This window comes from Cupressus sempervirens, chromosome 10 (assembly GCF_028749045.1).
Source record: "Cupressus sempervirens isolate cs-2001-9-10 chromosome 10, ASM2874904v1, whole genome shotgun sequence".
NCBI classification, from domain to species: Eukaryota; Viridiplantae; Streptophyta; class Pinopsida; order Cupressales; family Cupressaceae; genus Cupressus; species Cupressus sempervirens.
The window spans coordinates 551,957,643-551,971,577 of NC_143127.1; positions in this window are offsets into that span (position 1 = coordinate 551,957,643).

The following is a 13,935-nucleotide window of genomic DNA, read 5'->3' on the forward strand; positions in this document are numbered from 1 at the left end:
GGATTGGTTTCATTTTAAATTGGCACAATGATCTTGCTTGATGCCAAATCTTGTAGTGCTCCTTAGTGTCTTGGTGCACCACTACACACCTTTGAAATTGTTCATTATGGCATCAATTTGTCAACATTGTTAGCTCTAGATGGGGAAAATGTAGTTACACACCTAGTTTGACCACGAAGTCACTAGAACACTCATGAGCACCATGCACTGAAGTGTCCATAAGGTGCACTAAGTATGTTTCTACAATAATCTTCGAGGGTCGTAACTTAGAGCCTTGTTGTTTTATTTTTCATTATTTTTGTGGTTCATTGGATGTTGAAAAATTTCAAGGGCTTGTCTTGGCTTCTAACTATTTTTGCTTAAGGAGAGATTTTGGCTTTGGGTTTGCTTAAATCTTTGGAGTTTAATTCCTTTCTCTTATTGGATTTAATAAACCATGTACAAGATTCTAGTGAACAAAATTGTAATGAGCGTGATTCAAATTAACAAGATTCCAATGAACATGATTAAAATAAACAAGATTCTCTGCACCCTACAAATACATACAACAATTCACAATAATATAATATATCAAAATATATAATCATATGTAAACACAATGCAAATGTATGTCAAAATGTACATCCATATACAAAATATGGTGCATGATATCAAAATATGTCTATGAAATCAAAGTTTATACATAAAATATGATATATACCATCTGAAAATGTGCCTTGAGGCATCCCTTAAAAACTGCTAAATCCTAGGCTTCTAGAGGATCATCAAAATGGAGCCTCTTGGATGCACTCTCTGAACTCACTAGATCATGTATGAACAAAAAAGACAAAATCTAAGTTAGACTAGTTAATTGAATGACTTGTACATATCAAATATAAATTCATTCAAATGCATATTGATCAATAATGAAGGAAACTTCATCTACCTCTCTCAATTCCTTCCTCTACTTGTCAAGAGTCCTCATATATGTCCTCGACAAAGTAGGCACCTCGCCACCTATAACCTAAGCATGTTTGTATGGTTGTCAAATTCATATACTACTTAACCTATCATGTTATTAATAAGTATATCATAATAAATTGATAAGATAATCATTATTCAAATTATAATTTACCTCGAGTGATCTCTCATTGGAAAATGTCAGTTGAATGAGCAAAGATACAAATCCCTAGCAATCCCCCTCCATCACATCAGGTTTTTCCAATCGGAGTTAAAAATATTGTTGTTACAATCATGACAACCATTTCTTTATAATCTAATAAAAATAAGATAGGTAACAAATAAATGATAAATTCTTTCTTTTTTCTTCATCGACTTAGCTTCTTCCTCCTCGATTTCCTCATCATTGCCCTCTTCTGAGTGACTTCCCTCAATTTCATATTTCAGAGTCTTTTTACTCAAATGGGCTCTATCCACTTTCTTTGATTTTAACAAACTCATCATCAGAAAAATCAGACCTTCATGACAAGTATGATCCCCTTCTGGGTCATTTTGTAGGATTAAAATGGTACTATCCAAAGATTGCCTAAGATAGAAGGGGAAGTTAATCCTAACCCCGTGCCTAAAGTGATTAACCAACATGAGATGGTGGCCATAAATCTTGGTATAGCGGCCATCTAGGGTAATATACTCAATCAAAACAAACATAACAAATGTCCAAGGTCTAGAAATACTATTAGGGAAAAAGTAGGAATTACTCATTTTAACCAACCTTTTTCACTCCTTAGCTGACCCCACAAATTCATCCATAGCCTGTCAGACATCTTCCTATCCCTATAGAAGTTAATCCCTTCCATATCTAGGTCTATGGCTTCGGCAATGATTTCATCCATAACCTCCATTCTTTGATTTCCAGCCAGAATGGTACCATTCTTCCAAGTTTTGAGAAATTGTCTGGTGATAGATGGGTTACTTCCCTTCAGTTTCTCCAAATAACCCAAAATCTTGCCCTGATCCAAGATGTCCATATCTCTAGTTTTTGTTTCCACTCCTAAAAATTCCTGGGCTCACACTTCTTTCTCCTACCTCCCATGTTCTTGATTCTACAAAAAAATTTGATCTTCCTAGAGAACTCGATCAGGTTTAGATTCTTGACTTCAAAATCATAGCAGGCTTTTCATTTTTGCAGAAACACCCACAATATGTGTGGTAATAAGTGATTAGTTGTGTCATACATCTACAAACCCCTTATCTAGCACATCTCATCATTACTCCTCATTGTTGTTACCATCATTTTTAAAACAAGTTTGTCTACTTCCAATCCTATCGTACTCCATCAAAGATAGCCCATTAATTGGGATATCATTTCCATTATTCCATATCATCTTCATGTGACTTTTACAAGCCACATTTGCTACCTAATCAGCTGCTTTATTAGTTTCTCTGTAATTATGAGTAACAACACAATCGACAAAGGCATTGATTAAATTTATAGCTTTACATATAATATTATGAATATGATGAAGTGTGCTCCCCTTAATACCATAAACACATAATAGAAACAAAGAAACAACAACAATTGTGAGAACAAAATAGGGGCTTCTTATTATTGCCACAAATGGAGAATTATAGAATTCACAATTACAAAATGCTAACCCATAGGGGCGCCTTCATTATAGTAATTTGCAAGATAATGCTATGAACTATTACCCAGAGTTGTTCTAGACAATGTTTGGGCCTTTCTTAAATAGGCAATTTTATGCTACCCAGGAAGGTTCTAGACATTCAAAATTAATACTTGGGGCTGATAGACCCTAACAATACATATAGAGTCAGACAAATACATCTTTGACATTTATTTTAGAAATTTCAAGTAGCCCAACTTTGGAAGGCCATAACTCTCAAACGGTTGCTCTGATTGGCTATTATAACCACTTTTTAGAAATGCCATCTCGTGATCTATAGGTTTCAATCAATGAAAGCACCTATTCATCAAGTTTTTCGACCTCATTTGAGGCCTCTAAGGCCTTCAAAATTGAGTTCAAAGATTTCTCCAAAATTTTCCACCGAAAAATCTGGAATAACTTCTCTGATACTTAAGCTGGAGCAATGAGATTTTTATGGTAGGTTTATAATTATGAAATGAACCTTCATGAAGAAAATCATAACATTTCAAGCTCATATGAAAAACTTACTAAAAATAGTAAGCTCCCAGAAATAGTAACCCCGTTGTCTACTAGTATTGATGAAAATAGAAAAGGTTCAAAGTAAAAATATTTTTTGGGTGATGCAAGAAAAAAAAATTGAGAGAAGTCTGAGAAGCTAGGCTAGATGGGACTTTGCATTCAAACGAGCTCTATCCACTTTCTTTGATTTTAGTAAACTCACAATTAGAACAATCAATATAGTCCATGAGGGGGTAGTGACCTTGTTAAGACAATTGATGATATTTAGCAAATCCCCTTCTAGCCATATTTTCTCAATATTCATATTATTAGCATATAAAAGTCCATAAAGGGTAGCACTAGCTTTCGCTGTGTGATTAGTTTGGTTTCTAATAGGGATTGTCATTGCACCAATACTAGACCCATTATCATTTTTGATAGTAATCCCTGGGTTACCCTTTGAGGCCCCATCAAAATTTAACTTATATAAGCCCTTGGGTGGGCAATCCCATCTAGCATAGCTTCTCAAACTTCTCTCAATTTGAGGATAACTAGCCCCTTCCACATTCCAATTCTTAAATGACTTTGGTTTCCCACTCATCTTTAGGCTCTTGGAATTTACTACTTAGCCTAACATTCTCAATCACCATCCTCTTGATCTTATGAAAGATCTTATTAGAGTTTGACACCTTACCCCTGAAGACCCTATCATTCATTTCCTTCTAAACACCCCAACATAAATAAGGTAAAATATACATCCATAAAATGTTAATCAAGGCATTACGGGAAGAAGAGTAAGGAGAAAAAAAAATTCATGGGAACAATTGGTAGTAGAACAAAAAGAAGAAAACTGAGAGAGGCATGAACATCTCCTTGGATGATGATCTCCTGACACAAAAGAATGTGAAGGATATGAGAGGTAAGAAGAATATGCCTCATGGGGATGTTGAGGACAAAGATAATAATGATGCTGACGTAGAGAAAGGTAAATTGGACCTGTACGAGGATAATCTAAATCAAAGTTATGTCTCGAATAATCATGGGTATATGACGAGTGTCTTTGGCAACCCTAGTATGATGAGGAGGGACATTAATAGTATGAAGGAGAAAATGCAGGATCTTAGACGAGAGTTTGATCATCTAAGCAAAACTAGTTGGGGTGAGAAGACTTTAGGCCAACATCTAGATATGCTCACTGATCTGATTGGGACTACTGAAGATGTCACTAACATAATGAAGAGAATCCTCCCTCTTGAAGTTAAAACTAGAGCTATTGATCAAATGGTAAAGAACATGCAAAAAAAGATTGATATTTTGGACAATAGAGTTGAGGGCACTAAGAATGTTTTGAAAAATATTGTTGATCAGAGCTACTCCATTTTGAAAGGTATTGTTGATAATATCAAGATTCTACTAGATAAGCTAGAGTAGGGGAGAAAGAACCAGGGTACAAAGGAGAATAAGGATGATCATGGTCATAGAAAATGCATAAGGGAAAACTCGAAGAAGACAGAGGTCATGGATAACAAAGAGATCGATGAGCTTAGAGCTTCTATTGTGAACATGAACATTCTAGCTAATCAAGATGTTGAACTACTAAAGACCTTATTGCTATCATGTTGCTATTTTTTGTTGTCTTTGTCTTTTTCCTATTGCTTTAGGGCTTTCTATTCTAGATGGTTTATCTTTTTACTATTGATGCACAGTTTCTCTTAGACTTTTATCATTCCTTTTCTTTGCTCTTTGTAAAAGGTTTCAGGTCCTTTCAAAACTTTGTTTACTTAATCAAAACAAATAAATGATAAATATACATACTATAGGGCTCTCACTATGAATGTAAATGCCTGAGGGTCTCTAATGGTGAATTTGGGTCATTTCATCATTAAAGCCCCCCTATAAAATAAAAATGCAATAACATTTCATTAATAAAAACAACTGACAGTTATATATATCTATATATGCATTTAATGACTTTAAAACATATAATTACCTTCTCCTTGTCAATGGTCAATGGCGCAACTGCCTTATAATGTTTCGCACTAATAGGTGAAACTTGCAAGAGAAAAAGAAGATGATAAATCATGTAAAATACAATATCAAACAAGAAAGCAATGAGTAATAAAGCATTATGCACCGTACAGGTTTCAAGGACAAATAAAATAGTCGAAAGTGTGACAGCATCCAAATCTTTCATCTCCTCCTCTGTCATCATTGGACATAAATGAATCACATAATGTAAATAAGTATGGAGTGTGTGTGAGAAATGTGGATCATGTATCTACAAAACCAACACACTTCAATAAGACATTATATCATAGGGTTAGCACATATAATGAATCAAAATTGAGCATAAAACCTATGAAATCGTCCTATTGCTCTCTAGCTAAGGAATGAGTATGTAAATGGAATTAATTGCTCTAAGAATTAAGACCAAATCAGTGACAATAACACCCCTAGAATGAGAGATTCAAGCTAGCATGAATGCAAAATTCAAAATTAGAATTGAAATATTAAGCTAGCATGGAGTACAATCAAGCTAAGAAACAAAGAAATTAAGCTAAAATTGAAAGATAGAATTAGAATTGAAATGCTAGAATGCTTAATCTAACAAAGTTTCTTTGCTTTAAAATTGCCTCTCTTAGCTCTTAGAATGCCTTGTATTTATAGATTTTTCCAAGGGCTTGGGGTAGAATTGAGAATTTACTATGGTGAAGGTAAAAATGAATTAAAAATCATTTTAATGGAATCCACTTTGATTAAAAAATTCATAAATGAAGGTCCTATTCAGATTATTTTATTCAAAATGGAGAACTGATTTTGATTAAAATAATGAGCATTTTGAATAGAATAATGATTTATGAATCCACCTTGAATAGAATAATGATTTGTGAATTCACCTTGGAATAAAGAAATGATTTAACTCCATTTTGAATAAACAATGAATTTCTTTGATCCCCATAATGAATAAAATATTCATTATAGAATAAAGAATGAATTTCCTTGGATCCCACTCTAAATAAAATATTTATTATGGAATAAATAGTGAATATCCTTGAATCCCACTCTGAATAAAATATTCATTATGGAATAAACAATGAATATCCTTGAATCCCACTCTGAATAGAATATTAATAAGTCAAATGGGGTCCTCTTTCAAGTATAAAAATAATATTTGAGGATAATTGCTTATTTATATTAATTTGAAATTGATATTCATGTGCAAAATTCAAATGGGTTGTAATAGTTGAATTGAATCAATTCATTTTTTTCTTTGATTCAATTAATTAAATTTGAACCATCACCATGAGGTATAATTTTGCAATTAAAGGATTGACCAATTTTGGGTGATTACATTTGCCCCTCTTTGATATGATGTGCGAGCAGTGCATTGATTCAAAGAATAGTTTGATTTGAAGTGTAGAATGAGAATTTAGATCTGTTCCAATTTTGATTGTCTAAAGACCAATTGATAAGATTTTTAGGACTATCTCCAGAACAAATTTTAGTCCTCTAGAGTCAAGGTTAGAATTCCCCAATACCAGTCCATAAAACATATGAAAAGACCTATCGTGAGTCATATTATTATCCCTAGAATGAGGCTTAATCCTCAAGAGTCAGGGTTAGAATGTCCTAATACTTGTCCATCGAGCTATGATTTGAGTTGTCATAAGTTTGATTGAGATAACTGACAAAAAGTTAGTTGGTAGATTGATTGATAGGATAGATAGAAGATGGTATGAGATATAGAGAGCAAAGATGCCCCTAGAAATGAGGACTTTGACTTTAGATCAGGTTGACTTTGAAGCGATGATTGATTGAAGAAGTAAGATTTTGAAGAAAGATTTTGAAGAAAATGTTGAAGAAAGATTTTGAAGCAAGATTTGAATAGAATTTTTGAAGAAAGATCTGAAGTAGAATTTTGAAGTAAGATTCAATGGTGTAATCATCCTGCCCCCTCAAGAGGAAAATTGAAATATGATACTTCAAAAAAAGTGATGTAGAGTAATAGATTTGAAGACGTGGATATGATGAGTGATTCAGAAGAATGTAGAATAGATCAGAATAGATTGTAGAAAGTGTAGAGTCCATTCAGAGTGATGTGAGGGTCCATATGACCAAGTTTGACAATTTTTGTCTCAAAGTATGAGAATATCAAATTTCAATTGTGATCTTGAAAATGGACTCACGATTATCAAATTGAAGAGGGGATGATTAAATGTAATTCTTGTTGAATATTCTACCCCTTGCATTGTGAAAGGCTAGTCAAAGAGCTATGGGAGCCATGTTGTAGTACAAAGCTAAGATGAAATGCAAGCCAAAAATGAATGCAACCCTAGGACTTAGTTACTGAATTAGTATGGTTTAATTTTCATCATTGAGCAGTAAAAAATGATATAGTACAATCACCACTACTTCAACCATGGAAATATGAGTACTTTATCATTCCAAGCCAATATGTATGTGAAAAGAAAATTATTTGCAGTAATTAACAATATGTACAATAATTACAAATTTGTCACAGTAAAACATCACAGTCAAGAAACAAAGAAAAAGTTCATGTTTTTCATCCTGGATTCTTTAGTCTTAGACATCATCAAGTTGCTAGAAAAATCATGACTGAAAAAAGAAAAAAAAAAAGTAAACATTATGTAATCTTTGTGCATGTTTTCAGGATTTTAAAAAAAATTGAATTTTGTTTTTGATTTTGTTGATATATGGATAATTTTGGTAGTTTTCGGAAGTAAAGCTCAACATAGCTCAAACACTTTTGATTTTTAGTTTTCAAGTTTCGTATAAGTGGATTGATATCATGTTTGGAAGTCGTAGTGTGAGTGTGAGAAATCTCTGTAGTAAAGTGACAGTAGATAGACATAGTTAGAACAATTGGTGACTGAAGCAAGAGAGACTTTCTTAGAACACTAAAGGAATCTCATGGTAGTAGAGCGACATTAGATAGACTCAGTTAGAAAAACTAGTGACTGACACAAGAGAGACTTTTATAGGACATATCCCCCTAGAACAGGTAGGTTGCCCCCTAGACTTATGACCGATTTCAATCCATGTAGGTATGGGCAATGTTTTGAAGTCAACTGAATTGAGAGCTTATGCACAAGCGAAGATAGCAAAGCTAAAGCATAAAACTTGCAAAGAGATAATCACTCGAAGTAGGAAAGAAAAAAGACAGTTGCACAGGAATGTTAAGCATGTTTTTGGATTTTTGGATTTTTAGATTTTTTTTTCGTATTATCAAGATGGTTATTGCTAGGTTTTCACCAAGATAATGATTTTTTTAGGACATTTTGAATTTTTTAGACTTTTTGAGCATCATATATGTTATGTAAATCACTATGATGGATTGTGGAAATCTGATCGCATTAATCATATATGTTGTTTTTAGATTTTTAAGAAACATTTAGAGATCACTAGTTCTCAAGCAAGATCACATCATTTTTTTCCATTTTCGAGCAAGGTGTAAGACATGATGGAATAACAAGTTGGTGGATAAGCAGAGATGGATACGCAAGGAATATGAAGCAAGTAAAAGTGATCCTCAAGGATTGACTCCTCAAGAGTACCCAAGCTAGGTAAAAGGATATAGCAATATAAGATTACAGTGTAATGGAAGGTAGCATGTAGGATATTGACATGATGTCATGAAATGTAAGTTATCCAAGAGAATGGACATGTCCAGAGGTTTCTAAGAATCAATTTTCTTTTTCTTTTTCTTTTGATCAACACCAAAAGGTCAAGAGAGTAGGATAGAAAAGTTTGGTATGGAGGCTATGAGATGTGGGATACACAAGATCATGATAGGGAAACCAATAGATAAGAGAGCCAATGCTCATAAGCAAAGAAAATTTGTCAAGATCAAAGGTGAAAGAGCAGATAGATGGGTGATGGAAGAATTACACATGATGCTTGTTTGCCAATTTTTCATCATGGTACTTGTCCAAAGTGCCACATGAAGTGGTTTTCATCATAGGACATTTATTTTTGCTACCAAGGTGTCAGAAGAAGTGGTTTTCACCAAGGCACTCTTTTTTTTTGAAATTTTTTGAATTTTTTTTTTACAGAGTCCAAGCCTTTTTCAATTTTAATAGTGCTCCTATTAGAAGGATAAGTCATTATAGGCCAAGACCATAGAAATGTATGCTCAAAGATGTTGATAGGGTAATGGAAGGGAGATTGTAGGAAAAAGAGAGGTAGATGGAGGATAAGGTTGTAGGTTTTGGATGGATAGATAGAGGATGGATAATAGGGAAGTGTAGGCTTCAAAAGATTGTAGAAGGGTAGGTGTGAAAGTGGGAAAGATCAACAAAGACATGCACCTTGAAGGATAGTGGAATGGTTGAGGAATCATGGACAAGATAGCTTGAGGTTTTGATATATGAGGTAGCAAAGCAATTTTGGAGGAGGGTGGAGTGAAAGGTTTTGAAACCTTTTTAGGAAGATGTTTGAAAGAAGATGGAGTGGAAGGCTTTGAAACCTTTTTAGGAATATTTTTGGAAGAAAATGGAGTGGAAGGCTTTGGAAGCTTGAATGTCAACTTTGATTTGTTTTCAATATTCAAGTCCTTCAAAAGAGGATTGGGAATCCATATAGCTTTAGATTTTTCTTCACTTTTGAATGCTTTAGATTGTATTTCTTCCATAATGGATTTAGGAACCCATATTTGCTTTGATTTTGCAACAACGGACCTTTGTGGTCTCTTTTGTGCATTTCCTTTCTTAGCATTCACATGTCAATTACAAGAGACATAGTGATTATTTTTAAATGGATTCTTGTGTTTATTTTTAAGTTCATCATCCAAATTGCTTCCAAAAGGCTGGGGACTTGTGGATGAAGAAGGTTGATACGGCTGGTTTAGATGGAAAGCTTTATATGAGGGACTCAAGGATATGTATCTTTGTTGATCTTGAGGTAGGGTAGGAGAAGTATGTAATGAGTTAAGAGTGTTATTAGGAGATGGGGGAATATAAGGTCCCAAAATAGATGGAAGCTTTGAAGGCTTTAACTATGGATAAGGATCAAGGATAGATTTAGAAGATACAAATGAATAGTGGATAAGGATATCAGCATCCTTAGAGTGAGCAACATGTCCTAGGCCATTAATAAAATGACATGTAACTTTAATAGAAGCAACACCTTTTGTAGGAGTACTTATAGCTTGAGTGTAGATTTGAAGTGGATGTAGAGAATTAGAACAAGAGGGTGAGGGAAAAGCATCCTTCTCTTGATCATGAATAGTACCATTAGGGATGGTGAAAGGAATATCATGATCTTTCCTAGTAGAGAGGCACGATATGGGAGATGGAGGACTGTGTGGCTCTTGAGATGGAGGGATGGCATCTTGAGGGAGATGAGAGGGTTCTTGATCTTAATCTTTAAGTTTTTTAGAATCCTCTTGACATGGATCCACTTTTAAGGACAAGGTAGAATGTGAAGTTTGCATGATAGGCTCTTGAAGAGATAGTGAAGGACTAGCTGGAGCGGGTATAATAGGAGTAGTCGGGCATGAAATTTTTGGATCTTTAGTTTGAGTAGTATGGGAGAGGTTTGTAGCTAGGTCAAGATTAGCTTGTCTTTCTTTTAGAGGCAGTCCTTGAGGGTACACATAGTCAATAGCAAAAGCAGTGGGTTCTTTGTTTAGTGGAGGTATGTTGGAAATCTTATATGCTTTAGAAGGTTATGACATTTTGGAAGAAGTAGAAGTTGCATTTGAACCATTACTAGACATGGTTTTATGATGTTGATCAAGCTTGAGAGTAGTATCTTTGAAAGATAAGTTCATAGGTTTTGGAATTATGCCTTCATCAAATAAATCTTGGATTTTATTTTTCAACTCCATGCAATGTGAAGTTTCATGTAGATTATGTCTATGATAGGCACAATAATTACTCATAAAGCAGACTCCAGCCAAACTGACTTTAGGTAAAACAATGAGCTTGTTTTCAAGAAGTTCTTCCAAAGTTGATTCATAAGATTTTCCCAAAGGGGTGAAATCACGCTTTGGTTTAGGTCCCCAAGGTTTTCCTTCGAAGGTACTTCTAGATTTCTTCGGTGTTTGTGCATTATTCTTAGATGGATTGGATTCAACATCGTAAGAAGTTGATGGTTTGCTATCATTGGAGGAAGGAGCATAATTTTGCCAGGAGAATTTTTTCAATGATGTGTCATCTTCTTCCTTTAGTCTTTCAAGTTGAGCGCTCATTGATTGGATTTGTTTCTTTATGTCTGCAATGAGTATGGCTTCTTCCTTAGTAGGAATGTTGGATTTAGTGCATTTGTTGTTAGCCACTATGATGTTTAGCTTTATGTGAAGAAAGAAAACTCTCTTCCACCCTTAGTTGCAATAGTTATAGGTGGAAATTTTTTTGACAGGTTTAGATTAAGACCAAACTTAAAATGTCATCTCAAAGTAGATGTGAGTGATAGCAAGGGTGATGTATTCCAAGGTATGAATAGTAAAAAGAGTGATGGCTAGAACAATCGAGATAATTGACTATCGTGACAACAAGGTATAACAACACAGTAGAACAAGTAGAATAGTGAAGCAAAAAGACTAGTTCAAATGTGGGTCACAAGTGTTCAACTAAGATCATTTAGTTTCAAATTGTTGAAAATAGAGTTGTGTAGAGAGTTTTCTTAACATAGACTAGTGAAGATTCAAGAAGATGGTAGAGTTAACATTTTCAAGCAATTTCTCAACAGATGGTTAACTCACCATTTCAATAGTTTTGACTTGTTAGATGTTTATGTAGATTTTGAACTTTGAATAGTCAAGTACACCAAACACATAAACAATCCTATGAAAGCTTTCAACTAAGATATACAAAGATCAACTATGGGGTGTCCTCGATATACACAAGGTATGTGAGGCCCAAATTTATAGATGAAAGAAAATAATGCCACATAGCCAAGAGGAGATGATAACCCAAATCTCCACCTTCACTTTCCAAAGATATAAAGTTCTTTGGGGCTTAGCCAAGAGTGACAAGATTATACTTCCAAGAGAGGTGTCTTTCGATTCACCTCCCGATATTTATACTCTGCCAGAACGCAGGAGTTGAGGTCGTCCCAAGGGGTGATGAAATTCCCAAGCAGGCCTCCTAAAAAATAAAATAAGTCCACTTATTTCTTGTGCACTCAAGATCACCCAAAGGTGCAAGAGGAGTGAATACATAAGTGGCCTTGAGGTTTAAAAGACACTTGTTCTTTCCCAATGAATCTTTAGATTTTGTAATCTACTCTTGAAGACACTCATGATTAGCATGCAAAGTTCTTTCCAACTTATAGCATTGTCAACATAATAAATTAAGAGTTCATCAAAAAAAGTAAATCAAGCGTCGTCAACATAAGAAATCAATACGGATAAGAGAAAGTTCCTTTTATGCATTCAAGATTTAATGAGTGTTCTTTTTAAGCACCAAACTTGAGTGTTAAAGATTCATTCCAATGAAAGCATGTAAATTTCCTTTAAGCATTCATAATTGAGTTTTAGCATGTATTCCAATGAAAACTTTAGATTTTAGTTCATGGCATTCAAGATTGAGTTTTAGTGCTTTCATTCAAATGAAATATTTGTCACTCAAGATTGAATTTGATTGATTTAAGTTTGAAGGCATTCAAGAGTGTGTTTGGATTTCAAATTTAATTGCAACATTCATTCAAAGACAAATGATTAATCATTCAAGTTCATTCCTTTCTAATTTAAAATCCTCCCATGTGCTTCATTGTCGCTTTCCACATACCTACAATAAAAAGGTTTGATTAAAACTCAAAGATTTGCATCATGAATTAATGTTTTTATGAGAAAATATTAAAAAATAATTTAAAATGAATTTCTAATCAGAAAAATCTTAAATTTTTACTGTGAGCTCTTGAAAGTGTCCCAAATTGGCAATAAAAATTTTAGATCAAAATGTTGAGATTTATCTCATAAATTAATTTATTTATGGAAAAAAATTTAAAAATTATTGAAAATATAGTTTAAATTCAAAAAATCTGAAATTTTTATTGGGGTATCAGAACATCAACATAAACTCTCAATAAAAATTTTATATTTAAATTCGATTATTTGGAGGGTAAATTAATTTTTTAATGAAAACCCATTAAATAATTATTAAAAATCGAGTTGTGATCCAAAAAATCTGCAATTTTTATCATGCACGCCAACCATTTTTTGAAACTTTTAGAAAAAAAATCAGATCAAAATACATTGTTTTACATGTTCAAATAATTTGTATATGAAAAACTATTAAAAAATTATAGAAATTAGGGTTTTTATCTAAAAAATCTAAAATTTTGCATGTGATTTCATCTTATTGTCTAGAACTTTCAGTAAAATTTCAGACCAAAAAGATTACAAAAATAGAATTTTGATCAAATTTTTAAACTTTAGAACATGAGAAGGAAGAAGAAGATGAGAAATGGAAGAAGAATAAGATGAAGAAGAGAAATAGGTCTCTCAAATGCTCATTCCAATGCTTGTGATTGTTGGATGTCTTCTTGAAGCATCTTCAAACCTACAAAAAACAAGATAATGAGGCTTTCAAGCCCCACGGTGGGCACCAAAAATGTGTGTGAGAAATGTGGATCATGTATCTACAAAACCAACACACTTCAATAAGACATTATATCATAGGGTTAGCACATATAATGAATCAAAATTGAGCATAAAAAAACCTATGAAACTGTCTTATTGCTCTCTAGCTAAGGAATGAGTATGTAAATGGAATTAATTGCTCTAAGAATTAAGACCAAATCAGTGACAATAACACCCCTAGAATGAGAGATTCAAGCTAGCATGAATGCAAAATTCAAACTTAGA